Source organism: Bactrocera tryoni, unplaced genomic scaffold, assembly GCF_016617805.1.
Source record: "Bactrocera tryoni isolate S06 unplaced genomic scaffold, CSIRO_BtryS06_freeze2 scaffold_25, whole genome shotgun sequence".
Classification (NCBI taxonomy): domain Eukaryota; kingdom Metazoa; phylum Arthropoda; class Insecta; order Diptera; family Tephritidae; genus Bactrocera; species Bactrocera tryoni.
The window spans coordinates 549020-576940 of record NW_024395977.1 but is presented as its reverse complement, the minus strand read 5'-3'; the positions used below and the strand labels follow the sequence as shown (position 1 = coordinate 576940).

Genomic DNA, 27921 nt, shown 5'->3' with positions numbered 1-27921 from the left:
AACGAACGGACACTTGCCCTACGCTACGAAAGATGTCGCTGAAAATTCAAAGCAAATTCAAAACAAAAATCACCTGCTATTTAAGCATTGCTTAAGCCTCCCATTTTCAGTGCTTAAGCATAACCTAAGTATGAACTGTAAAACACTATTTTCCTGTTTTATCTTAAGCACAACATAAGTATGGAGTATATTTGGAGTTAAATTTAGAGCTATACGTGCTATTGCAGTAGATGGCGCTACATGAGGATACATTTATTGACACTTATTTCTGATACTAACGGCTGACGTTGTAAGGTAATTGAATAAGTGCGCTGTATTAGGCTAGATGGCGCTATAGAAGCAGATGCTGTTATATTAAAAGTCCAAACGTTTATTTGAGCTAAAATTTATTAAACGTAAAACGTGTGTTTAAAATTTACCATTTATTAAACGTAAAATTTGTGTTTAAAATTTATCAGACTCGGCCACGCTTTGCTTTGAAGTAATATTTTCAATAAAATGCCACCAAAAAAATCGAACCTCAATTATGCACGGAGTAGAGCGGCACAACGCCAAAGAGTTCAAAGAGGTCAGCAGTCTGCAGAACAAATCCCAGCAAGAAACTCAGCTCAAAGAATCAGGACAGCAGAGACTCGTGTACAAGAATCCCAAGAACAGCGTGATAGACGTCTGCGACAAACTGTTACCAGAACAAGAGCGGCGCGTGAACAACACATAGCTACAGCACGATTACGAGATGGACAGAGACAGCGGACCAGCCGCTCATTAACACGTTCAACATTTGTTCGTCTTGCGTTCGAATATGAAGCAGATATTGATTACTCTGCGCATTCAAAAATTGCTATCGGGAAAATGGATAAACTATGTCCATATTGTCATGCATTAAAATTTCGCAATGAAACACCCGGCATGTGTTGTGCATCAGGAAAAGTTCTGCTGCCACCTCTTCCCACTCCGTCGGAACCTTTAATATCGCTTCTTGCTGGACAGAGTTCAAAAAGCGTTTTAACTATGTATTTCAAATAAAAATTGGGCGGGGCTAAGTTCGCCGGGTCAGCTAGTATACATATATAATATATACATATATTTATTATATTATATACATATATATCTATCTCGACTACTTTTAGGTTGCACCCGCAACCGTAAGGTAAACAAAAATGTTATACTTTGTGGCAACAGGTTGCGAGAGTTTAAAAAATAATCATTAGGTTCTATGGGTAAACGTATGTGTTTATATGCAATTAGAAATCATAAAAGTATTTTATAAACCAGAAAAATCACAAACAATATAATATATACAGTAACTTAACGGAATAAAATTAAGTGATGACAATGTGCGAAGAGTGCTTAGAACTGAGTATAATGATGGTATTTAAGGTAGGAAGTAAGGAGGTACGCCACCCATAAGAGAAAATACGCAAAAAAGTACAAAATAGCAGGATTATGGTAAAAAGGTGTGATATTCGGAAACATGAAATGATGTGTAGAGACCGCGACGGATGAACCAGCTGAGAGAAAGCGAGGACAGGTGTTTTTCATGCATAATAAAAAGTTTCCTGAAATTAACGCAATATTTAAATTTGCCGCCATTTATGAAGTAAAGTGTTGACAACCCTAAAAAACAAATAAATCGATAGCTGCAAGTTTTAAGTTTATAAAAATAGAATGTTACACGAAAACACAATGTGTTTCAATATTTCAAATTTTACCAACAAATGGTCTCTTCGAGCAAAATTAAGAAGCTATGAAATTTTTGGGCAATTACGGCAGGTTACGTAGAGTCCCTCAGCGCGGAAGAAGTGAATATTCATGATGGCAAACTGGAAACAAGCAGCGACTTAAATCAATGTTATTGTAACGCAATATTTTTGCAAACGCAAATTTTTATTTTTTTTTTTCGAACAAAAAGGCAACGAGGAAAGGCCAGGGGCCGCACTGCCACATAACTATTTGAGTTATTATGTTTTAGATGATTTTATTTTAAAATTAGTATGAATTTGTATGAATTTATAACGTAAAAATTATTTTATTGCGAATATAACCATTTAATGTTTTAATAAGCATTCCTCTTATGAAATGATCTGTGCACCGGAACACAACGGCTAGTTCCCGCTGAGACAGGACCAAGAATGATAGAATACAAGATTACGACACTAGTTTACAGTTAGTTTTTTTCGGTTTAGCTCTTGACAATTCTTACAAAAACAAATACATTGTGCAACAATTTCGTGACGTCACACTTACGCGTTGAGACGAACAAGCATAGAAATGCATACAAATTGTAAACAAAAAGTAAACACTTTTTGAAATTCCCAAAATAATATTAATTCATTCGTATTTGCAGGAAAAATTTCAGTGGAATGTTTAGAATATTGTTGCGAGAAAATATGTATATAATTAGTTTTAGGCACATCCACAATAAATAGAGTAGCATGTGTGGAAATTGTTCAAATGAAGAAAACCAGTGTAAGTGTACTGTTGTATTTATTTAAATTTCTAAGCATAAATATATTAATTTTTTAAAATGAAATGTGCAGTGGCTTGTTGTAATAATTATTATGCAATTAAAGGATCGAAAACGAGTTTTTTCAGTTTTCCGGCCGATTTAAAAGTTGCCAAAAAATTGGTGTTATTTTGCAAAAGAAATGATATATTTAATACTAAATTAATAATTTCACAATTCTTTTATCATAATTTCATACATCTGATACATCTGAACTTATAATATATGTATATATTTATATACAACACAAGAAACGTCTTCTCCATTTGAATCACAACTTAATAGACAATTTTATTATCAATAGGCCGATATATTTCTTTAGAAATGATTCAAATCTTTTCACTCAACAATATTCAATCGCTTCACTAAAACTTTTTATTAAAATCGAAAGAATTAACAATATTTTGCGAATTTACAAAAGTGTTTACTTTTCTGTTTACAATTTGCAAGCCATTTGACAGTTTTTCACTCTTCTTCTTCTCAACACGTAACTATGACGTTTCATAATGGCGGTTGTCGTAATCTTGTATTCTATCATTCTTGGACAGGACGGAGTAAAAACTAGAGTTCTTACAAAACGATGGAAATAAAATCAAATGTCTATTTTGCCGACAAACATACATACCTACAAGTTTGCATTCACATCAACGCCAATAGGGTGGCTTGTCAGCAGTGATGCCACTGAAAATTTTTTTTTGTAAACATACAAATTCAAAAAAGTAAGCAAACTGAAAAAAAAGTAAGCAAAAATTTTTTCAAGTTCACTTTAATTTATAATAACAAAACGTATGCTTATAAATATAAGTAACAAAATAAAGATAACCATTCATTAACATTTTAAATAAGTAGGTAACTAAAAAAAATGTTTAAAAATAAGTTACTTTTTCAAAAAGTAATAAATTCGGTTTACAGTTGTGGTCAAAATAATAGTAAAATTATTATATTTATTTATTTATTTTAAAGAATTTTCATTTAAAACATAGTTCGATGCATAACAGATACAAAATAAATACAAGTTTAAAGATTACACAAACTTTACCAAAAATAATCAAATTTCAGAGATTTCGGGAATGCAATTTGGCTTAAAAAACTCAAAATTCTAAAACTTAACGGTAGTTTTCAGCGACTTGAAACTTGCACTTAATTGTACATAAATTTTATTCGTTGAGTATACGACTTTTTGAAAATTCTGAATAAAAAATTTGTAATTTTTTTTAAATTTTTTTTTAAATCTGATTATCTTTTGTAAAGTTTGTGTAATTTTTTAAACTTTCATATATTTTTAAAGATTTTCTTTTGCAGCAGACCAAACATAATTTGGCTTGCGACTAGTGCACAGTTCTTTGGCCAGCATTATGTTATTAATAGTTTTTAAGCTGAGTTTATTTCTCAATTTCGTTTTTATCAGATTTAATTCAGAAAATTGCCGTTCAGCAGCTGCTGAGCTGTGCGGCAATGTTATTAAATTTTGTACCAAATTGGTCAAATCCTTAAAACAATGTTGGCCCATTCCATCTTTATGGTATGAAACTTGTTCCCACAAATCTTCAATATCCATATCCCTTTTCAAATCGAGTTTGGAAAATCTTAATATTTTCCATTGCTGTACAATTACGTCCTCATTAAATTCAAATAAATTGGAAAATTGATACAACAAGGGCTCAATTTGTGTTTGATGATCAGATAAAACTATGCTGGGCGTAATAATCGATAATAATTTTAGGTCATTTCTCGAAAAATCGAACCTTTTTTTAATTTGCTGCAACAGCTCCAAATAAAAATTTAAAATGCTATTTTTTATTCTAACTGTATCAGAAAAGGATAGTTTATTTTTTTGCAAATGTTGTTCTGCCTTGGATCCAATGCATATTTCTTCTATTGGTAAATAGTTTTCTTTTTCGTGGAAATTAATATTTTCTAATGATAACCGCTTACATATTCAATTTTAATGAAATTGCTTAATAATAATTTGAAAGTCGTGTCCAGATGGGAATATAAATAAGGCAAGCGAACTTTTTCCGATTGAAATTCCCTGTTGAGATCATTTATGATTTTGAGGATATATGATAAAAAAAGTAGGTTTTGATTTCAGGATCATTCATTTGCACTGCCATCTCATTGGCTTTGATTCCATTTACTTCCAACACAGAGTCTAAAAAATATAACTGTAATGGATTCCACTGTTCTATTATTCTATTTATGACTGCTTCCAGTGAAAGAAATCTGGTCATGGAAATACCCAATATTTTATGTGGCTGCACCGAACAATAATCTTGAAAATCTTTAAATTCTTCAATTCTTTTTGGACTGTGTGCAAAAAATTTGTAAATATTACGGCAAAGTTGTTCAATTTGACCAGGCAGTTTTTTACACGCGTAAGCGGAACATAAATGTAGTGAATGGCAAGAACATTTTAAATAAAACAAATTAACATCGTTTCTAAACTTTCCTGCTAATCCATTTACCTCTGAAGCCATTACATTTGCGCCATCGGTGGCGAGACCTATGATGTTCTCTAATGGAACGCCCTGTTCGTTGAAAAATTCTTTAATACTTTACTTTACTACGCTGATTAAACCCAAAAATTTGTCGCTTATTCTTTTTGTCAAATGGTCAAAATATCTCGCAATTAAGACTAACGATTTCTTCGTTGATACGTTGGTAGTTTCATCAACAATGAGCGAAAATTTTATTTGTTTTAATTGATCCACAATTTTATCCCTTGCCTTATTACCTAAATAAATAAATAAATATTTTCTTGAGCAAAGAGGAAGAAATGCGCATATATATTACCTAAAATTTCTGCTACATTTGCTGACTTGGTTCTTGCCATTTGAAGAGCAGCTGCAATTTTTGAGTCCGGGCAGCATTCTTTAATAAGAGACGGCAAAGAATACATCAACAGAAATGGCATATCAAAAACATGACCAATGTCAGTTCAGCTTGACGCACTTGCTGGGAAAGTTGCTGCTTTTCCACATTCATGCATGATTCGATGTTCACTTGATCTTTTTTACGCTCAACATTTTGCAAGTGGCAGGATAAATTAGAATGCTTGTTAAAGTACGTCACGTTATTTGCAATTTTCTTTTCGCAGGCTATACAAAAGCTGGACGCATCGTTGTCCTGCAGCCAAGGAAATTTACTTAGCCAAGCTGACCTAAACTTTCGTTCAGTTTTTTTTTGCTTGTGCTTCATGAGTGTCGCTATCAAGTATGAAAAAAATAAGCGTTTGGAATATAATAATGTTTCCAAAGAACTAAACTGCTTTCACTATAAGATAGTGGGACAATTATTTCCGATGGCTCTGACGGCTTGTTTTTTTTTAATCAAATACCTATTAAAGTATAATTGATAAATAAATTAAAACTATGAATTACACTTTTACTCACCTATCCATAAATGCTACTTTATTAATTACAGCAGCACAGTATACAAAAGTAAAAAATTTACATTGCCGCCACTTGCATCAATAGCAGGATTATAGCTACTTTCTTGAAATCATAGCACAGCATACAAACGTCAAAAGTGAACAGTGCTGCCACTTGCATCAATAACATGACTATGAAATGTATAAGTGCTTAACAGTGCTGTCACTTATTTAAATTTATTTGAAATACCTAAAATCAATAAATAATACACTTCAATTTAAAAGATCTAAAGAAAAAAGTAAGCAAAATGGGGGAAAAGTGCACAACTTAACATGAAGAGAAAAAGTAAGCACTTTTGCTTACAAGTAAGCAAAACGGCAACACTGCTTGTCAGAGAATTAATAACACTAGCTGTGTAGCTCTCCCTCTTTCTCTCTCCTTCTCCTTCCATTACCAGTAGCGTTAAACGCAACCTTTTTCGAACTCGCACTAGAAATTTCCCCTGAAAAAATTAGAATTGAAAAACTAAAAATTTTCTCTTTCTATTTAATTCCAATCTTGCGATAATTTTGGGGCACCCTATAGATGAAAAAGTTATTAAGATGAAAGAATAGTCAAGGGCGTTTTCAGTAATGCAAACTGCGCAGTGTGATGAGGCAATCAATACGGAAAAGCAAACTTGGAATCTTTGTGCTGTCTAAAATAAGCTATTTATGTTAAATATATGTAGTAGAAAGATATTGCGTCACTATCACTTTTGGAATAATTCTTTTGACTTTAAAGCTATTCGCATTAAAAGATTATTTTTTTTATACTCTTGCAACCAGTTGATACAGAGTATTATAGTTTTGTTCACCTAACGGTTGTGCGTATCGCTAATCGAGATAGATATAGGGTTTTATATGTACGTGGTTGACTGTCTGTCCGGCCATCCGTCCGTGCAAGCTGTAACTTGAGTAAAAATTGAGATATTTTGATGAAACTTGGTATGTGTGTTCCTTAGTACAAAAAAAGTTCGAGTTCGTAGATGGGCGTAATCGGACCACTGCCACGCCCACAAATCGCCATTAACTGAAAATATATAAAGTGCCATAACTAAGCACTTTATTAAGATAAAAAACTGTAATTTGGAACAGGGGATCACAGTAGCAAGGTGCACCGGTGGATAAAAAATTGTACGTGGTCCCGCCCCCTAATATATTTAATGTGCATATTTCCTAAACCACTGAAGCTACAATAACCAAATTCGCCCAGCACAGATATGTATTTCAGAAACTACTACCGATAGTGTGAAAATGAATGAAATCGGATGAAAACTCCGCTCACTCCCTATATAACGGTACTGTTCAAAACTACTACATAAAAGCGCGATAAATCAATGACTAAATGCGCCAGAAACGTTAAAAACGCCGACGGGTTGGTATGACAAGGGTTTTTAGGGACCGTGGTAAAAATTGAACGATGGGCGTACCACCGCCCACTTTTTGGTTAAATCCCATGTCTCGGGTCCCGATTGACCGATTTCGACAAAATCTTTTCATATTCCACTTTGTGAAAATGAGTGAAATTATACAACAAAAACGTCTAGTTCCCATATAGCACAATTTTAAATTCCACTTGATTCTTTTACTCTTCAGTACCCAAATCAAAAAGCAATTATTATAATGGGATTAAACTTTGCCTTTAGTATATGCCACCTTATCACAAAAAAATTTTCACGAATATGTGTACCCCAGTACCTATAGTTGACTTTTCATCGAAAATGGAATTAAATGTTAATCCTTATCTTATATTGGTATGTCTGTATGTCAAAAATGGGTTGAATCGAAACAATACTTCCCTTAGTCCCCATATAAGTACTTAATATAATATAAAGAATTTCGAACTTCAGCGTGACTTTGTACTGCATATATCGCCCAATATGTGAATTATCCCAATGAAAGTAAGAAGGATAAGAGAGAGTATTTTATTCAGAAGAGTGTATCTTTGTGCCTAAAATAGACAAATTTGAACGAAAACTTGGCCTAACCCCTATACAACTAATATCAGGATTTTCGAACATTGGTTTTACAATTTAAAGTATTTCCCTGATTTTGATTCTTAGTAGAGTATAAAACGTTGTAAGAGTATAAAACGTTCGGTTGCATCCAAACTTATTTGTTTAATAGTTATTTTCTTCATTGTTTTATTCTCTTTCTCCACATTTTTAATAAAAATCTTTAATTACTATCTGTTCAGTTGTGTACCAAATTCAACGAGACTTACTAATTACTAACCTTGCAAGTGAAAAGGCGATTTGTTTTATTAACGAAAAGGGCGGTAATTTATTTTAATTTCTTTTGGTTACAACTCTCAGTTAAGGGGGTATTCTAGTCCAGAATTTTGAAAAAATCGATTCTTATTCATATTCTTAAAGACTGGACCTTTAAGAATATATTCCCCAAAGGAATTTTTAAAATTCCTATTATTTACCGACTTATAGCTATTTTAGTGACGCAGCGTATAGACTGCATACAGTTAGACTCAAATCTTTAATCGCGTTTTTCTCGAAACTACTATTTTCAAAACTTCTGACATGATTTCTCAAGTTCTAATGAACCGATTAACTTGAAATTTGGTGTGGGCCTTCTTTATATACCTCTCTATGATTGGAACTAAGATTATTAAAAAAATTTGATTTTTACTATTTTTAAAAAATTTTGATCTTTGCCATAAAACGGGCAAAAAATTCAAACAGTCGCCATTTACTGATTTTTTTTTTATTTATCCTAGCGGATTTACGATAGCGGCATTTGTACTGATTAAAAAATTTTTTTTTTTTCAGATCACCCAAAGTGTTGGAATCGTGTCAGGAAGGGCGCACCCTTATTTTCTTATTTTAAACCCCCGCCACGCCACCACGCCGCAATTAATCAAATTATAACAATTTTTTTTTTTTATTTGTTTTTGTATTTTTAAAATATCAAAAAAGATCTGATAAAAAATTGGATAGCAAAAATGTTCTTAGCTTTTTTTTTATTGGACTTTAAAAAATGCCGTTAATTCGCATTTCTAGTCTAGAATGATTATATACACGATAATATAGCGCATTTTGTAATTGGAAATATGTATGTATGTTTGGTATTGCGAATAAATGTAGCGCAATAGATCGCTTTCGTATTGAATTGCGCGTGTATAAAACTGCTTAAACGAAATGTTTTTGTGCGACTTGTGTAGAACAAATTGTGTCTGCTTTTCCGTTGCCCATTCTTTCTGATGAGTGGGTTGGTGTACATGAGTGGTGAGTTGTGTTGGTGTTGTGTTGTAGTGTCATCAGCTGTGGTGAATTGAGCTGTGTTTTATTAGGAAGCGTCAATTTTTCCAGGTAGAGTGGGCGGATGCTTAACTCATTTAAACACTATCTAACTAGTCCGTGAGAGTATTAATTAGAAATATTTCGCATATTTTTATGTTTCAAAATGAAAATTTTCAAAAACGCAGTTTTTTGCAAGAGTATCAACCAGCATTAAATCAGCAGGATTAAAATTTTGGGAATATAAATATACAAATTTTATTATAAGTATACACAATTTTAAAACAAAATTAAAAGTTAATAAGTTATTCGCTATTTTCTAAGTTACTATTAATAGTACTCCGTTTCTACAGTTATTTCTCGATTCCCATTGTGTATATATAATAATACAATAATTGGATAACTTCGCACGTCGAATTTGGTTGAAATTGGTCAAATAGTTCCCGAGATATAAAATTTTATCCTAAAGTGTATGGCACCGACTATTGCACAATTTTTACACCGGCTCCATAAATTCTTTCCCTATCTTCCTAGTTCTAAAATTTTATTTTCTGTGGCTTTGAAAGAGCTCTTTTATATGAGCACTTTCAGTAATTTGTAATTTTCAATACAACCATTATATAGGGAGTGGACGTCGTTATTATGTGATTTTATCCATTTTTACATTATAGGAAGAAATGCAGAAAAGACTTCTTCTCTGGTTAAGTTAGCTTTAGTGGTTTGACAGATGAGTTTATTTGACCATTTAGAAGGCGGGGCCACGGCCACTTAAAAAATTATTAGCACACAAGTGTCTCTTACTATTGCAATCCCCTGTACCAAAATACAGTTTTCTATCATAATTTAGTGCTTAGTTACGGTGTTTGATTTGTCGATATTTTGACTGTCGGGATTCCAAATTTCGAGATTTTGATCGTCACCGCCGCGACTGTAGGACGGTGCACGCATCGACTGGATTCGGTAGAGGATTACCAACGAGCGGCTGGTGAGTTATGTCCGAGCACCTGGAGAGTCAGGGCAAACATTTTCGCGCGACGTATTTCTTCGATTAAATTCTGTGTGAAACTCGATAAGTCTGCTACAGAGACGTTTGATATGATCAAGCAGGCTTACATAGATAATGCTTTAGTATAAAGTGGTGGGTTTCGGTGGCACCAGGCTTTTCTGAAGGACCGGGAAGAGGTCGCTGATAAATACCGGAAGAATGAGCAAATCCAAAGTGAAAATGATGCTCATTATCTTTTTTGACATCAAAGGCATCGCCCAACAACAATTTGTTCCTCCTGGACAAACCTTTCTTGTGAACAGCTACTTAACCAAGGCCGGCATCCCAACGCTTCCGCAGCCACCCTACAGCCCAGAAGTGACCCCCCGGACTTTTTTTGGTTGCATTTTGAGGGGTTCTAAGCAGCACGCACCCCGGCTCCCAACGCTATCCTGGAGAATGCCTTTCGTGAGGCCTTCAATGCTTGGAAATCTTGCTACTACATTCTTATACATATGTATGTATGTACATTCATATATTTGATACAAAAAATATTTGTATTTATTTTATAACGGGTGATCCAAGTAGAGGTACTTTTCAATAGCCTGTTTCTCTTGACAGATCACGCGAGTTCTCAGGTTACGTCTGACGGCATGAAGTTGTGCACCACATCGCATGATCAGCCAGTACGTGACCAAAACAGCAGACTCAGTATATTTTAAGTCTGTTGGAATGTGCGGTACACCCACACATTGGGGCCGACTCGAGTTGCTGATCTGATGGCAGAGTCAGACTGATTCTTGCTACAGAATAGAAAACAACGTTTTAATCCATAACTGGAGCAGTCGAACGGAACGGTTCCATATTCTCTCTCAGCTCCGCTCAGCTAGCAAAGAAAAGCTAAATAAATTATTATTAAACAAAAGTACTGTTATTAAAAGAAAAGTGGCAATGATACAGCTAATCATATAAATCCCAAAGCAGAACAAAATAATACATTTGAGATGGAAAATTATAGCAAAACCAAAAACTAAATTCAAAAAGTGAAAGAATTTGTGAAAAGTGCAAAACAAAAATTATTTTGAGAAAAAATAAAGAAAACTGTTGAAAACCCTAAAAGTGAGCTCTAAAATATTCCATTGGATTACAGCATTTGGATTACCTTTAATACAAAAACAAGTAAGGAAGGATAAGTTCGGATGTCACCGAACATTCTATACTCTCGCATGATAAAGTGATAATCGAGATTTTATTATACGTCATTCACATATTTTTCAAATACCGTATTTGTGTAAAGTTTTATTCCGCTATCATCATTGGTTCCTAATGTATAAGTTAACACAATATTTTATTAACTACTACATAAATTCCATTCCCACATTATATGCTAGAAACATACAAACCGTTTGCTTACTTTGGAGTCCTATTACAACCAAAAGTGCAACTGCGCTAAACGCGCATCCGCTAAATTCTTAAGTGAGCGAAACACGCGCAACCATGTCTTCTCCCCCAAAACCAAATAGCTGCAGGTGAGCGCTACACGCGCAAACCCTTTTAGCTGACCAAGCATCTTTGGTCACGTAGGCCGGCTCAAGCATAGATTAGATTATAAACTTTAAAGTTAAGTGTAGTCAGTCTTTTTAAGTTACTAGACTCGACAGGCACATATGTATGTAGTGCCGCTAAAAAAACATAAATAATTTTAAGATAATAAAATAGGCACATAGTGCCGACCTAATAAAATTAATTAATAAATAAACCTCCGTCTCGTTAATTTATATAGTATTATACAGAGAAGGCATCCGATGGAATTCAAAATAGCGTTATATTGGAAGAAGGCGTGGTTGTGAACCGATTTCACCCATATTTCGTACATGTCATCAGGGTGTTAAGAAAATATTACATACCGAATTTCATTGAAATCGGTCTAGTAGTTCCTGAGATATGGTTTTTGGTCAATAAGTGGGCGAGGCCACGCCCATTTTCAATTTTTATAAAATGCCTGGGTGCAGCTTCCTTCTGCCATTTTTCTCGTAAAATTTAGTGTTTCTGACGTTTTTTGTTTGTCGGTTAACGCACTTTTAGTGATATTCAACATAACCTTTGTATGGGAGGTGGGCGTGGTTATTATCCGATTTCTTCCATTTTTGAACTGTATATGGAAATGCCTGAAGGAAACGACTCTATAGAGTTTGGTTGACATAGCTATGTTAGTTTCCGAGATATGTACAAAAAACTTAGTAGGGGGCGGGGCCACGCCCACTTTTCCAACAAAAATACGTCCAAATATGCCCCTCCCTAATGCGATCCTTTGCGCCAAATTTCACTTTAATATCTTTATTTATGGCTTAGTTATGACACTTTATAGGTTTTCGGTTTCCGCCATTTTGTGGGCGTGGCAGTAGGCCGATTGATGGGCAAAATTCGAACTTAACCTTCTTATGGACCCAAGGAATACGTGTACCAAGTTTCATCATGATATCTCAATTTTTACTCAAGTTACAGCTTGCACGGACGGACAGACAGACATCCGGATTTCAACTCTACTCGTCACCCTGATCACTTTGGTATATATAACCCTATATCTGACTCTTTTAGTTTTAGGACTTACAAACAACCGTTATGTGAACAAAACTATAATACTCTCCTTAGCAACTTTGTTGCGAGAGTATAACAACTACATCAACAGCAGCAACAGCGGAGACAGCAGCAGCAGCTTTAGCAAAACAAAACAAACAGCAACATAAACAGCAACAACAGTAGCAGCAGCTATAGTGCAGAATAGTATTGTAAGAATAAATTAAATATTGATATTTTAAGAAAACAATTTAAATAAAATAGCTCATAATAATAGGAATTTAGAAAACTGTGTAGTAGCAATTACACAATTGTTAGAATTAAATGCAATAAATAATCAGAGGTCAATAAGACAACGTATTGAAAAAGATTTAAAGTATGTAAATTCTTTTGAGGGTAATGCCGGCCAATTGCCAGCATTCGTTGAGGCAATAGATAGGATTCTGAGGGAATATTTAAACCAGGAACAAGAAGTTTTTAGAGTAGTGTATGATTTAAAAATAAGCGGGAAAGCAAAAAATTATTTGCATCTTGCCCCACCAGCTAGTTGGGAAGATTGCAAAATAAAACTTAAACAACATTTTAAGCCAAGAAAAGATCAAATGACTATAACTAGAGAAATAAATACATTACGAGTAGGTAGCATTAGTGAGTTAAGCAGGAGAATCAATTAAATAATTGATGCTATAACTGAATTTGGAGCTCTGGATGAAAACGGGGAGGCAATGAAGGAAATTTTTTCAGGTATGCTTATTCAACGTATTAAGCAATTCACATCGGGGACTTGTGCTTATGCAATAAGGAACTCAATTTCATTGACTCAGTTATCAGGAATTATATACAGTTTCATAGGGCTAGACGATGGAAATTTAAATCCTATATTTTTAACAAGAAACAGAAATTCAAACCAATTTGATCAGAAGGCAAGAAATTTTAATAGTAACCAAAATCAAAATAATCAAAGAATAAATAACTTTAGGAGACAAAATATTGGCGATCAAAACAATGATCGTTATTATGCGCAAAATAATTCGGGACGATACTCACAAAGAAATACTAACTTTTCAGGGCAAAATAATTATCATCCAAATAATCCACAGAGACAAACTAATTATCGGACAGGAAATTCAGGCCAATATACAATTCAATATCGTAATAATAATATTAATAATAATAATAACGGCTATGGTAATTCAGCAAGACAAAATATACAGAACGGCACTCGACAAACAAGACGTTCAAATGGCCCAACACCCATGGATGTTGATGCTGTGAGCAGGACAGAGGAAACGAATAACAACGAGGAATTTTTTACCAATTAGCCTCGGAAAATCAAAATAAAATATTAATTTCACTTACTTTGTTTAACAAAAAATGGTGTGTATTGGTAGACCCAGGCTCTACTATTAGTATTATAAAAAAATCAAGCTTCGAACATTATAAGTTACCGGTTCTAGAAAAAAATAAAACAATAATTAGTACACTGAATGGTGTCATCAGAGCGTCTAACGAAAGAGTTAAGACACCATGTCCGCTAGAATTTAAATACCCTCACAATGCTAGGATGAGATGGTTGAAAATAGACTTTGAAAAACCGTACGATCTTCTACTAGGAAACGATTTTATATTTAATAATTTCAATATAATCGATATTGAAAACGAAGAAATTGTGCTTAAAAATGGTGTTAAAATTCCGTTTTATTCAAAAACTATCCAAGAGCAAGTATATGCATTGGAAGAAAGTAAAATGCAAAACATTCAACTGGATTATTTAAAATCAAATGAACGAAAGGAGGTTGAAAAATTGCTAAATAAGTATGAAAAATTGATGTATAGAGAAGGCGATGCCTTGACAAACACAAAAGCGGTGGTCCACGAAATAAAGACAACCACAAACCAGCAAATTAATTCAAAAATATATAGGTTACCTCCGAAACATGAGGAAGAAGCGATAAGGCAAATTAGGGAACTAGAAAAACAAGGTATAATTCGGAAAAATAGGAGTACATATAGTTCACCTATTATCATAGTACCAAAAAAATGTGATAGTACGGGCAATAAAAAATTTTGTTTAGTAATCGATTACCGTAGACTAAATCAAATAATTGTCGATGATAAATATCCTTTGCCAAACATTGATGGAATCTTAGACAAGTTGGGCAAGGCGCAATACTTCAGTACTCTTGATCTAGCCAAAGGTTATCATCAAAATTTAGTGGATAAAAAGGATATTGAAAAGACAGCTTTTGTATCTCCGGTGGGATTATACGAATGTATAAGAATGCCCTTCGGACTAAAAAATGCTCCGGCTACCTTTCAACGACTAATGAATGACATATTACGCGAATATGTACATAAATAAGATATGTGTCGTTTATTTGGACGACGTATTAATCTTTTCAACGTCATTGGAGGAACATTTAAACTCCTTAGAGAAATTTTTTTCAAAGTTAAAGGAACATAATTTAAAAATTCAGGTAGATAAATGTAGTTTTCTAAAGAGAGAAACAAAATTTTTGGGGCATACCTTAACAAAAGAAGGGATTAAGCCAAATCAGGACAAGATAGCAGCAATACAAAATTTGAAAATACCTAGAACCGAAAAACAATTAAAAAGTTTCTTGGGAGCCACGGGTTATTATAGAAAGTTCATTAGGGACTACTCAAAAATTGCATATCCAATGATTAAATATTTGAAAAAGAGTTATAAAATAATTTCAAGAGATCCGCAGTACATATGTATCTAGTTTTGAAAATTTGAAATCACTAATATCATCACATCCAATTTTAAAATTTCCTGAATATGATAAGGAATTTCCTATTACAACGGATGCAAGTGATTACGTAATAGGCGCAGTGCTTTCTCAACAAGGTCAGCCAGTGTGCTACATTAGCAGAACTTTAAATAACCATGAACAGAAATATGCCTAGCCATTATACATATGTATATTCAATAACCTATTTCAGGCTGTACATATCGTCGCTCGCATGACCAACTAACGGAACTGGCATTTTTTCCGAAATTGAGTTAGGACCACTATGGGACTTCTTTAGGCATGTCGCATCTTGTGTGTAAATTATGTGATTGTATATAGTACCGTTATCTCAGAAAACGCCATAACATTTTCAACGTATCTGCAGATGGACCAAAAAAATTTTTCACTAACTAACGTAACTGCAATTTAATACCTACTGCTATACTTTATAAAGAAAATTTCCGATATTATTGCAAGATATTATTTAATATGCCAACAAAATGCATGCAAAACTACAGTATTCTTATAAAACTAGTAAGGAAAGGCTAAAGTCGGGCGTGGCCTTCTATAATATAGACGGACGGACGGACGGACAGACATGCTTAAATCGAATCAGGTAGTGATTCTGAGCCGATCGGTATACTTTAAGGTGGGTCTAGCTCGCATATTTCGAGATGTTACAAACATTTGGGGCAACGAGGAGGTCGTCGTCAAAATTACATCGAAAAAGATCGACTTATAATTCTTCAAGTGGAAAGCCATATTGATAGATTTCCACGAGTGGAGTCTCACTATTGCCGTAACAACTCGACTGGAGAGTACCTTAACGGCGATCTGACAATAAAAAAAATGTATAGTTTGTTTACAAAGGAAATTGGAGAGGGCGCTGTTGCCAGCCTTTCGACTTATCGAAAGATATTTCAAACAAAAAATTTGTCATTCCATCGGCTCAAAAAAGATCAGTGTGGACTATGTATGAGTTATCATTAAGGAACTGAAGAAGTCAAAAATAATTTAAGCAAACGGTTTGAAATACACAATGAGGAAAAAAAACAAATTTCGACTAATTAGAAATGGATGTAAAGAAGCCGCTAAAATAGACCCGACAAGTCATAAGTCTTCCAATTTCAATGGACAATGCTGTATTGCTACACGTGGCACGAAGGAATTAGCAAACGAGGCGCATCTGAAGTGTCTACTGCTGTTTATCATTTTCTTCAGAAGTATGACAATAATGGCTGCAAAAAAGTGTATCTGTTTGCCGACGGATGTAGTGGTCAGAACAAAAATTCAGTGACAGTTGCTACTTTACTATATATAGTAAACAACTCAACTAATATTGAAGAAATAGAGTTAAGAATATCGGTACCTTGCCATGGACAAAACGAAAGAGATTCTACCCACAGCGCTATCTCCTACGCCTTAAAGAAAAGTGGTGATGTTCATGTTCCAAGTCAACTAAACCCAATATTCAGGCTGGCGCGGATAAAGAAACCTTACGATGTAGTTACCATGGATTATTCTGATTTTTAAAATTTCAAGAAATTGTCGACCGATCTTAAACTATTATCCATTCGAAAAGACGACTCAAGAGAACCAATAAACTGGACCGAAATGGTTGAGTACAGAGTAGAAAAAGGATAACCTTTCAAATTGTTTTTTAAAAATAAACATACAGACAAAAATTATAGATCCTTGACTCTAAAACGCCCTGTAGTCAGTTTATTGACGGGAGAGATTTCAAAATTAAACACGACTCCTCCTAAAATTCCTCAAAATAAATACGAAGATTTAGTATCGCTTACTACTGGAGATACGCCAGTAATCAAGTTATGTGAACATACAAATTTTTATAAATCCCTTCCTCATTAATTACCAATATTTTTTTCATTAATTTTTTTTTATTTTGGTATTTCATATCTATAGTCCAATAAAGATTAAAAAAAAAATTCAATTCAAAATCCTGTTTTTTTTTAAATAAAAAAAAACGTATCTACAACTATGCAAAAAAAAAAATGTCACAAAGGTAACGTATCTGCATTGCAATCGAAAAATCGCATTAAAATCCAATATAATACCATTTTGCCATAATAATATTGAAGAGTAGACGTCAGAGTACATAATTAGAAAAACAGACTGAAAATATCATGCATACCTTTCGACAGGGTCAATGGAATAAAGGGTCAAAAATATTAAAACTGCTCTCCTGTAAAATTTTGTAAATGTTAGTTGATATATGGCACAAAATTTAAAATTATAACTGATCATTGCCCGATAGTATTTTTGAATAATAAATATAAAGGAAGGGAATTTCACAACGGCACCAAAGGTGGCTATTGAAACTGCAAGAATTTAATTATGAAATGGAATATCAGGAAGGGAAAAATAATGTAGTAGCAGATTTTTTAAGCCGAATTGAAAATTCTCCAAAAATCGACGAAAGCAATGATAAAGAATCGAATTTAGAAACGTCAGATATAATACATTCCGCAGAAGACTATTAGAACACTTCTTCATAAAAGAAGAAATTGTCAACAAGTATAAGACCCAAATTTTAATAACATATAGTCCCCAAACTGAAGTTCAAATAATACATGGAAGGAAAGTAATTGAGATCAACCCTATTGATACGGAGAACATATTGAAAAATATTTTCCGAAGACATATTGACAAGGGCAAAGTGGGTATTTTTTCCGAAGTAGAGGAGACCAATTATCACAAAATTTAACTACTACTGATAAGCATGTTTTCTTGTAATAGCAAGGTGCAATTCATAAAGTGTACAAAAAGAGTAACAGAAATTATACAAGAAGAGATCTGCATAAACAAATTTCACTTTACCATAATAATGAGTCAATGCATAGCGGAATAAACGAGACTTACAATGCACTTAAGGATAAAATATTCTATTCAAAATTAAGGGAACATATACAGTTAATTATAGGTAATTGCGAAAAATGCAAGCAAATTAAATATGACAGGAAACCGTTAAAGCCGAAGTTCAAATTAACAGAGACACCTTCAGATAAAAATGAAGTAATACATGTGGACATTTTTCATTTTAAAAAACAGTCATTTGTCACAGTAATTGATAAACTAACAAAATTTGCGGCAGCATACAATATAATTGACAGAAATTGGAGGGCAAAGAAGGCCATCATAATTGAACATTTTACGAAATTTGGGAAACCAAAGAAGATCATCATGGACAACGAATTCAGGACCGAACAGTTAATTCAGTTCTTCAATACAGAAGGAGTCGAAGTACACTTAACAAAACCAAATTCTCATACAGGTAATGCAGACATTGAGAGGCTACACTCAACCTTGTTAGAAAAACTAAAAGGAATGCAAGTCTCTCAACAGAAATGAGGATACAGATCGTTATAGGTAACTATAATGATCGCTATCACTCAACCATAAAATGTACACCCAATAACGCAAGAAATGGTATTGATCCAACCATTTTAAAAAGTACAATAGACCAGAAGAAACAACTCACCATACACAATAGAAATAGGTACAGAGAAGACTATATGGAACTGAGATCGACCGGACCGATAAAAAGTTACAAAAGACTACGGCATAAAGATCAACCTTATTACCGAATTAATCCACTACAAAACGTTCATCCGACTAATATAAAAAAACCAATGAAATTGGCAAATATTGAAACCCCAAACGAGAGTGATGAAAATACATTTAGCTTAAGGGCATTTAATGGGGATAATAACACATACAAAAAAAAAAAACCGTTATAAAATAATTTTATTTTTACAGATGATGGGGATAATTGTGTTTTTTTTAGTAACTATGACATTGGTGGCAGCACTCTTACAAGTGACACCAATAGTTGAAGAAGCAGGATACACCATGATCCAACTCGACGAAGAAGAAATCGTTGGCGAAGTAAATACGATACTACATATTATACACCCGGAAGAGCTAACAAGTTTGGTGGAGGAAATGGAAGAAAACATAAGACAAGCAGACCTAAGTAACAAGGCACTTCTTTTTAACGAAATTAAAGTAATTAAAGCATAAATTAGATCGATTACTCCCAAGGAAGAGGAAAGAAAGAAGAGAGGTTCAATTAATATAGGAGGGACAATGTATAAATGGTTGTTCGGGGTAATGGACGAGGAGGACCGACAGGATATAATTAGTCATTTAGAAGTAATAGAGGGAAATTCGCACAATGCAATTACAAATATCAATAAGCAGATTATAATAAATGAGCATTTTAACGAGTTAATTAATTTAATGAAAACAATAGTAAAGAATGACAGGAGTAAAATATTTAAAGAAATAAATCAGATACAAAAGGAGGATAGAGAGCTAGCGAAATTGGTTCTTTACAATGATCAAATGAATAAATTAAGACATATAGAAGGGAGATACATGAACTTCAAAATAATATAGCCGCCGCTAAAAAACAATTTAATACATCCGGGAATGTTAACTAAGGAAGAAATAGATAACTTTGACATAGATTTTTATAAACTGAAACTGGCCAAGGTAGGAGTGGTAGCTTTCAAAAATGAAGCACTTGTGTTCGCCATTTAAACACCAAAGAGTTTTTTTAAAGTATATGTAAAATGAATTATGCCTCTACCAAACAAACAAAAATTGCAAATAGTTCATGAGGATGAAAAAATTGTAACAATAAATAAAAAACATTATAAATATGAAGATAATACGTTATTAAGAAAACGAAAATTAAATAGGAATTGTATTTTTTTAACGCTAGTGAATTTAAATACAACAATCCGACAAAAATACAAGAAATAAGCGATAATACTTTGATCATCAAGAATGCAAAAATTTGAAATTGTGATGACAGAGATTTTGTACTGCAAAATAACTATATATTAAATTTTGAGAAATGTGAAATTAAAATTAATGAAGAAAAATTTAGTAACAACAAGACTAAATTTGTTGATAGATTGATACATCCTGTAAAAATTTTAAACCAAAGCTATGAGTCAAAAATAAAATTTGAAGATATTGTACCAAATAATTTCAAGAACATTAAAGAAATAGAGGAACTAAAATATCAATAAAACGTATCCTATGGCATAAGTGCCTCACTAATTATAACAATATTAATAAGTATAATTTTTTTTACTATTTACTTATGTATGTAAAAGAAAAAATGAAAAGATAAGTTTGAAAATCATAAATAAAAGAAGACGGCATGCAGTTGTGCACCACATCGCATGATCAGCCAGTACGTGACCAAAACACACATTGGGCAGACTCGAGTTGCTGATCTGATAGCAGAGTCAGACTGATTCTTGCTACAGAATAGAAAACAACGTTTTAATCCATAACTCCCGTGAATCGTGTCAAGCTGCCATGTTATTTTTGTTCAGTATTGCTTGGCATTTCATCATAGAAAGACTTACGCCTTAACAACGTTTACAAACGTTCAACTTCCTTACAAAAATTCACGATCTGTAAAGAACCTGATACGCGCGCTTCGCTCAACTAATGGTCAACATACTCGGCCTACTGGGGCCCGGCATTCATTATTCGACCGAGATCTGGACAGACTTAGCGCATTTTATGTCGAGATGTTAAAATGAAAGCGTAAAAAATACAGCTTATGCAAGAACAGAAACCCCTCGACCAGGAATAATGGGACGCCCAACTTATTCCAGTGTGAGAGCGCCTCAAAATAAGCGTTTTTTATAACATTTTCCATTATGGCCAGATCGAACAAAATAACAATTTCTGGGCATTTATTAACCCAATACCCAACATTTAGTACGAATATAAATTACTAAACAGTGGTTATTTATTATATGGAGAAACTATTTAAATCTTTTTAAAGAATATTATAACAACTGACTTTTGTCCTTTCAATACCCAATAACAGGATTTAAGGTTGCTAGCTCTCAATCATTAAAAGTTTTTAATAATTTTCAATTGAAAATAATACTATGATGTTTCAAATTACAAAACATTTCATCAAATACCTTTAAATTTCACAAATTTATTTAATTTTCATTGTTTTGCATTTTTGATAAGAGGTCTTGAACGATGCAACAAATCCCTCCGTTTATATATTTTTTTTCGTAAGATTTCAATCTGGCCATCGGTCGTTTCCAAATGCTAAACGTCAAAACCTCCCCAATCCAGTCAACTGTCAAAGTTTAGGTGGTTTTGACGTTTAGCAATTGTTCTCTCACTTCCAGTGAGAGAGGAGTTGGGCATCCCATTATTCCTGCCCTCGACTATCCCAAGCGACATCTCTTCGCTATATAGGCTTTTGAAATTTTTGAAGAAGATCAGACGCCCATTTCTTGCTCAATGGGAATGTAAACAAGCAAAATTGCAGCATTTGCGACGAAGAGCAACCTGAAAGTATTCAAGATCTGCCATTTCATCTAAAAAAAACAACGGTTTGTTGTGGTTTGTGGATCGGTGGAATTGGTCTATATTCCTTCAAAAATGATGCCAGTGAGAACCTAACTGTCAAAACAACAACGACCGTTATCGGGCCATGATAACCTACTATTTGATGTCTGAAACTCAAGTTCGTGTACTCAGCGACATTTCGTTTCAACAAGACGGCGCCACTTCCCACACTTCCCACACTTCCCACACATCACTTCAATCAATTTATTTTATTTATTGAGAAAACACTCCGGTGAGCAGATAATTTCACGTTTTAGGTTGGTTGATTAGTCACCAAGTTCGTGTGATTTCACATCGTTAGACTTTTTCCTGTGGGGATATTAAAAGTCTAAAGCCTAAATCGACGCCTATTGGCAAAAATGATTCTGCTTGGGATTTGAAGGCTAATATTGTCATTGGTGTTGATACTGGTTCCAAGAAAGAATCAACGAGTTCAAAGTTATGACTGTCAACACTAACGTGTGAACCAAGTCGCGAATGCGATGACTATTTGTTTTTGACAGCAGATATTTCGTCTTGTCCTCGTTAACAACCAGGACCATTTGTTTCGCTTCTTTACCAAATCTGGGGAAAGCAGAACTAACGGCGCGGATGTTGAGGCCAATGATATCAATATCATAGACATACGCCAGCAGGTATACGCTTTTATAGAAGATTGTGGAGTCCCCCTTTTTTTGGATTGGGCAAAGCACACTTAGGTCCCAATCATCGGGCATGTTTTCATCCGACCATATTCTACAAAGAAGCTGAAGCATGCTCATTATCAGCTCCTCGCCACCGTATTTGAATAGCTAATGTGGGTAGTTGATATTCGAACATCATCATAGCCGGGCAATGGAACATCTATTCTATCACCATCGTTTGAGAATTCCTGTTCACCATCACCATGTGTTAGACTTTCACTGCCGTGAGTGACTCCTGGAGAAGTGTTCCCTCCATAACTTCAGTGTGTTGGTCCTACAAGAGTATGTACCGGTCTTAAAACCTTCAGTTAGTAGCCACATATATTATTTTCCTAAAATTTTCTAACATAATCCCTATCGGCCAGGTTGTCAAACTTTTCATACTTACGCATTTCGACACCTTAATTTTTTTGTCTCGCTTCCTTCTTCAACTCTTGGTATTTATCCCACTAGGTCGTGTTGTGGTTGATCGCAACATTGTAAGGTATGTTGTTGACAGTCCTCATCGTACCTGCTGTTATTTGATGGGAATGATTTGCTGTACAGAGGCAGGCTCGTACTTTCGCTGCAACATGATAATGGTCTGAGTGATGATGAACTTTCTTATGCTGTAATATTGTCTTTCAGACAACCATATTTCGGGCCCCGGCAAAATCGATCACCCTCAAACCATTTGGGGATGTTTCCTCGTGGAGGCAGAATTTACAAATATGCCTTCTTTAACCACCCTGGCGTTAAAGTCTCCAAACACGATTTTGACATCGTGGCGGGGGCAGTAGTCATAATGTCAAGGGCATTTTTAGTCATATCATATGTTAAAAAAATTTTGCTCTGATGTAGATTGTGGCTAGATGCTCATCCACCGGGAGGAATGCCTTGATTCGGCCACAGAGACTTTCTCCCACCACCAATCCCACACCGAATTTGCGTTCCTTTATATGACCACTATAGTAGGTCAAGGACCTACTCGCCTCAGTCCTTGTCCCGTCCTTCGCACTTCTTGGGCGCTGATGCCGTTCGTTCTACGAAGACATCAACCAGCTTGGCAACGGCACATTTACAAATAAGGGACCGGGGAGAAGCTAAGAAAAACTTTAAAATAAATTTCTATTTGCTTTTATTTATACTGCATTGTTTCGCGCATATTGTGCAACATTCCAAAAGTAGTTGCGCAAAAAATTACATCTCAAGATACTGTGCTAACTAAAACGCCGTTGTAAATGATTTTTGTTAAATTTTAATTGATTTATTTTAGTTGTATTTTTTATAAATTTTATAGAATAAACGAAGGGGAGATGCGGCGAGTTCATTAAAGTTACTGGTGAGAGTCGTTCGCAAAAATGAATAGTTTCTCTGGGTCTAAGTGAGAACAAATTTTAAGAATTTTTTTAAATCTTGTAACAACTTACAAGAAAATAAAGCAGAACAATCAGTAGGTCCGGCTATACGCTACGATATGGTCCTTTTATGAACAGTGCGATGACATATACGGTGTTTGTCACTCAGTAAACCTTCCAAAGAGCAATAAACAGTCATCGCTCAATGTAGAAAATCTGATCGGAGATACTTCTGTAGCGCAGAATACATCGAAATTGCCCAGAACAAGTAGAAAGCGCGGAAAGAAATTTCGGGTTCTGAAGAACTGGAGCGAAAAAGTTAGAAAGGATTCAAGCCCTTATTGATTTTAAAAATATTTCGCAAACCAGAAACCAGTGAATAATTCTTTTTATATTTATATTTGCACAGAATGCAACAAATTCCTTTTTGTTATTAAAGGTTTTTGCATAGAATCAAACGTGCAAATACAAAATGTGAAATATTGATATCAAATTTATTTAATAAGTTACAGGAAGTAATTTTAACACAAAAGTATTAATTTATTGGTGGAGGTTTTAAATATACTACTGTGATGAAATTGAAGTTTTTAATTTATACTTCGCATGTTTTTCGAATCGGTAAATTATTTTCGGTAAGTTGGTAGTACTGTCAGTGACATCTATGCCAAATATTCATTAGTATTTGAGATACGCATAGTTTTGTGAGGCTCTCAAAGTGAATTCTTCGATTTTTACTGCATATGTCTGAATTTACTAAACAAAGAAGTGCGATAATGCACCATCTCATACTGCATTAGTTATTCGTGATCATTTCGCCACATTTTCAAGTAGTATCGTGCGGCAACCACCGCATTCGCTTGATTTACCTTCGTGTAACTTCTGCCTATTCAGCAAAAGTATTCACGCCGGTGGATGAACGTCTAGCCACAATCCGCATCAAAGCGAATGCCTTCAACATACAATGCGCGTTCCAAAGTAAACAGGACTTAAAAAAAAAACAGAACAAATGGTTTTTTGGGCAAAATCAGTTTATTTTATTCAAAATAGTCTTTTTCTGCTTCAATACAGCTTTTTGCTCTTCGAACGTTGGATTCTGAGCAATTTTTGGTCGTCAGTCAATTTGTGCAGAACAAACCGTGCACACACCTTACGTAAGTCCAAATGTTCGGTAAAATGCGATAAACCAACGTTTTGGAGATGTTCAATTCCATTTCCATGGATTTCAATGACGATTTCGGCTGTTTTTGATGAATTCACGCACAGTTTCGATGGAATTTCCTGTGATCACGTATTTTGATTGGCCCACATGTTGATCGACATTTATGTTCTCACGACCACTTTGAAAACGTTGAAACCACTCTTGCACTCTGCTACGGGATAGGCAATCATCGCCATAAATTAATTTAAGCTTATTTTCGCACCGATAACACAAACATACTGACAGTTAAAACGCAATAACTTCACTTCCAATCGATGAAATGTCATGAAACTTACTGGAAAATCGATAAAGATAGCAGATTCTAACGCACCGACGTCGACATATAGATGGCGTCACCACGGGGCGCTAGATTCAAAAAGTCCTGTTTACTTTGGAAAGTACCTTGTATAGCTGATTTGCACCCACGCCCCGAAGAGAAGGCCGCTGTAACCAAAGATGTCTGCTATGAGTACTCGGAGCGCACCTGTGAGAGCTGCCCCCGCCAAAATGTTAATCGTGCTTGGCGACTTTCACTTCAGAGTGGGCAAAAAAAGTGTCTTTGGCACAACGATCAGTAAATTCAGTGTCCATGATGAAACATCTTCAAATGGGTTGAGGCTGAACGACTTTGCCGGGACCTGAATTATGGTTATCTGTAGTACTAGATTCCACTATAGGAAAATTCATCAAATTACTTCTCGGGATCGAAAATCTACCAATCACGTCGATCATGTTGCGATAGACCGTAGACACGTCTGCAATGTTTTATTCTTGCGTACGCTCTGAAGTCTTTCAATTGACTTAGACTACTAACTTGTTGAAGCGAACATAACACAAGGAAAGTTCGACGTCGAGAAGCTTCAATCAGAAAAGACAGTCGAACGATTTTCTACTCAACTTGCACTCCTGCTCTCTGAGAGCACTCGTCAGCAAATCGGTATAAAGATACTTTGGGGCGGTATTTCAAGCTCCTTACGTACAGCTGCAAACGAAACCGTGGGTTTTCGGAAAGCGGTGGTGGCGAAGGACTGATATCGACCATGCACAGCTTTATAGAATAGAGTCGGACGAAAGCATGCTCGACGATTGGAATTTAAGTGCGCTCTTCTCAATCCACAAAAAGGGAGACCCCACAATTTGCGGCAACTACTGTGTGAAAGATTACAGCCCGCCTTTATAAAACAGATTGGACCTTATCTGTGTGGGTTTAGGCCTAAAAAATTAACAACCGACCAGATATTCATCGCAAAACTAATACGGCTGTGTAAACTGACGTTGAGCAATACCATAGCAGGGCACAATTCCGATTTCTTTGGCGCCGCGATTTGAAGGTACCGTTTGAAAGAGGATTAAAAAATATATAAGGTTATAGGTACCGCAAACGTTTAGTTTACGAGATATTCGACCTTAAAGTTCAAAAATTCCCAAAATTCGAACATTTTAATAAGCTATTTTACCACATTAAACACACTTTACTCACATTTTTCATTTCAAATTAATTAAATTAAACTATAAACTTTTAAATAAATCCACATTTTACACTTTTAACAGTCTTTTTTACCGAAGAAATCTTTATTTTAAAAATTATATTTTACACTCGTAATGAACATCATGTGTGTGCTAAAAATTACGACGAAATGGAGCGCTGCTATGTGATAATAAGGAAATTCGCTGAAATGCCTTTTTTCCCAAAAATTCATCTATCCATTCATGTGGATATGTTCTTTATTTAATTTAATAAACAAATAAGTAATATTATATAGTAATATTATATAATAATATTATATAATAGTATTATATATATTGTCACCTAATATACAAATTAACGTAAAAATAAATGGAAAGCGCTGACAGATATAATAACCAAAATTTAACCATTTTAGAACGAAAACTCAAATTTTGTTTCAATATCAGTGCAAGATAACTTTGGCGGAGGGGTAAAAAAACAGAATTTCCGTATAAATGGGGTATGTGCGGATAGGGGAGCTTCTCCAGAGAAAAAATATCCAAAAATAATATTAAAATAACTTTTATTTTTTAAAATATTCACCATTAAAAGTTCAAAAATTCGCACTAATAACACATGGTATTTCTCCATGTTTCACTAAATTTTTTCACGTTTTTCACTCTGTATATTTAATTATACACTCTAAACATTGAAATAAGTTCACATTTCACTTTTATTTTGGTATATTTTACCTAAATTTATTAATTTAAAAATCAGTTAGCACACTCATCGTTGAAAAGGTTAGATTGTTTACAATTATGAGGAAAACGAGCCTTGCCACATCTTAAATAGCAAATATGGAGGATTTTTAACAATTTTTCTATGTTTGTTTTTCGCGTGATTTTTTTTTCTATATTAACTATAAAAAAAAATACTTTCCACATATGTATATGTGTAATATGTGATTTATGTGACTGAAGTACTTTCGCGTAGTACTCTTTTTTGCATTGTCGGCCTTCGGCCGCGCTTTAAAAAAATAACCCTGTTCGAGCGAATACCCGGGGTGACTGAAGTACTTTCGCATAGTACTCCTTTCTGCGTTAAAATAAAACAATATATTGAGTTTCGTTGTAAAGTGGTTATCTTGCACTAATATTGAAACACAATTTGAATTTTCGTTATAAAATGGTTAAATTTTGGTTATTGTATCTGTCAGCGCTTTCCATTTATTTTTGATAATACGTTGTTTTGTATATTAGGTGACAATATACGTATATATAATATTATTATATAATATTTCTATATAATATTACTTATTTCTTTATTAAATTAAATAAAGAACATAT

The 27921-nt window shown here is 34.2% G+C and overlaps 1 long non-coding RNA gene across 1 annotated transcript; it reads right to left on the bottom strand.

The window, feature by feature from the left end:
• Positions 1–3756: 3756 nt before the first annotated feature.
• LOC120780478 lies at positions 3757–5985 on the bottom strand. Its single transcript, XR_005705876.1, has 3 exons — positions 5899–5985; positions 5300–5843; positions 3757–5240 (listed from the first exon to the last, which is right to left on the bottom strand). It is a non-coding gene; the product is annotated as an uncharacterized LOC120780478 (long non-coding RNA).
• Between the last annotated feature and the right edge of the window lie 21936 nt (positions 5986–27921).